Below are 2,831 nucleotides of genomic sequence, written 5' to 3' on the forward strand. Positions count from 1 at the left end.
CCGAGACTCACCCCCTCAGCCTGGGAGGACTCCTAGTAGCCTGCCACACTGGGAAACCCTCCGACCCCCATAGACCACTCACGTAACCTCTGCATCATACTGGACTCCTCGCTCACAATGATAACGCTGTATCCTCATCCTGCTTCCACATGCTCCGCCTGCTTCAAAGGACATTCAGATGGATCCCCACAGAATCCAGAAAGACGGTCACCCACGAACACATCACCGGCAGACTCTACTACAGCAACGCACTCTATGCCAGCGTCACCCAGAAACTGCTCAGGAAACTACAGAACATTCAAAGCGCCTCTGCCAGACTGGTCCTTGACATCCCCCACCGCAGCCACATCACAAAACACCTTTGACAACTTCATGGGCTCCCAGTCAACAAGAGAATTACTTCAAGCTCCTCGCACATACCTACAGATCGTTCCACGACATAGGACCAGCATATCTGAACCACCTCCTCTCATTCCACGTACCTACCAGACAACTTCGCTCCACCCAACTTGTCCTGGCCACCGTCCCATGGATTCACAAGACCATATCTGGAGGAAGATCCTTCTTCTACCTCGCCGCCAAGACCTGGAACACCCTGCCCCTCCACCTTGGGCAATCCACGTCACTGACGCAATTCAGGAAGGGTCTAAAGCCTGGCCTTAACAAACCACCCACCCCGCTCCCCTCCCCTCAGCGCCTTGAGACCCTCATGGGTGAGTAGCTACGCTATACAAACTCCTGAATAATTGAAAGTCATGAAAAGTAACTGACGTCCACGCTCCTGGTGGCGCCTATTTAGGTGACTGCGACGTCTCATCCGGCGGCGCCACATGGAACCGAACGGAGCCACTCGATGGCACGCAGGGGTACTGCTCACGCAAAAGTTTACGGATCCAGTCTGACTCCTGGGAAACTCAAAGGTAAGGAATCTGCAGCTAGATATTGCCTCTACCAGATAATGCATTACTGAAGGTAAGTAACTTGTTCTACAAGTCCATAGCATATGATGTAAGAGGTACCCATAGCTAGTAAGTTAAAAACTACAGCACTTAATGGTGCCACCACTACAGTGGCAAGCTTTAAGTCTGCCAACTTGACATGCCAAAATAAACCATTTTGCTAGGACAAAACCTTTCTGCTTAACATTAATAGGCCACCCCTATGGAAGGCCTTAGTAGCCGACCTGTCAGGTGGCTAGGTTAGGACCGGAAAGAAACACTGCCATTTTACATGTACACGTTTTCTTAAGTCTCCATCTATTCCACACAATGACTTTTCACACACATTTTCTTGCTTGACAGTGCTGGATTATTTTTTCTGAAACCACATTGCTTACAATTCTACTTCGTAAGTACCCTCTCATGACTCCTTCAACATTCACTACAAGGCATAGATATGCATTGTGCAAATATCAGAGGAAAATACCAAAGCGCACACAGAAGTGCAAAAGCGTGTAATGTTTTAAATGAAAAATAAAATTCTGTTTGCAAGGTTATAGTTGTATTGCATGTGATTTATTGTTTCCACAGTTATTCACATTCCTTGATCCATGCGTGTTATCCAGTATAGACAGACAGACGACACATATTTCATCATAAAGACTTGCATGCCTGCAGAGAGGTATATTCAGTGTCTTATAAAGATGTACCAATTACATAGGGTTCATAAATAACTGATATATCCATCCCCAACAAGAAAGACATACAGCATGCTGATGTGTCATCAAAAGACAGACAATATATCTGGAAACATGCCACTCTCCTTCCCTTAAAGAAAAAACCTAATGGGGACCCCAAGGATCTCAATAATCTCCGTCCGATCTCTCTCCTTGCAGCACCAGGCAAAATGCTTGAGAAAGTTATCCAGCGTCAACTAAATCAATTTATTGAGCACAATCAAATTTTACACGAGACGCTATCAGGCTTTAGACCCGGATTTAGCACTGAAACAGCTCTAATTGAGGTGGCAGAGTCAGTGAGGTGGTCGATGGATTCGGGAGACTCAGCGATGCTGGTGCTCCTGGATCTGTCGGCCGCCTTCGATACGGTCGACCACGCTATACTGCTGTCACGACTGGCGGAGATAGGTATCCAGGACCAGGCATTGGAGTGGTTACAGTCGTATCTGACCCAAACAACTCAGAAGGTGGCACTAAGGAACGTCTCCTCTACACCTAAAGCCCTGAGCTGTGGCGTCCCACAGGGCTCGGCCCAGAGTCCACTCTTATTTAATGTTTACCTGGCTCCACTCTTCACGCTGATTGCCAATTGGGGGATCAAGGCAATCTCATACGCCGATGACACCCAATTGGTATTCCCATATTCAGGAGTGTCAGAGGCATCCTTTCTGAGCTTTAAGGGGTGCCTACAAGACGTGGCCTGCTGGATGAACACTAATAAATTAAAACTTGATGCTAGTAAGACAGAGGTGATCTTCTTCGGCAAAGCCCCCCCTCCGCCACCTGATTTGTGGTGGCCGGCAGAGATGGGGCAAGCCACATCGCCCAGCCATTCAGCAAGAAATCTAGGGGTGCGGTGGGATGACAAGTTGTCCTTTGTATCACACATCCAGCAAGTTGCTGGTTGCTGTATGAGTAAGTTGAGGAATCTACGTAAGATCCTTCGACTTCTACCAGCTAGCTGCCGTAAAACTGTAATCCACGCCACAGTCACATCCAGGCTGGATTACGCAAACGGTCTGTATCTGGGCCTACCAAAGCACCTTATACAGCAACTGCAACTGGTCCAAAATGCGGCTGCAAGACTTTTAATGAGGATTCCCTTCAAACACTCAGTCTCTCCGTACCTCCTCTCCCTTCATTGGCTACCAGT

Source organism: Lissotriton vulgaris, chromosome 10, assembly GCF_964263255.1.
Source record: "Lissotriton vulgaris chromosome 10, aLisVul1.2, whole genome shotgun sequence".
NCBI lineage: Eukaryota > Metazoa > Chordata > Amphibia > Caudata > Salamandridae > Lissotriton > Lissotriton vulgaris.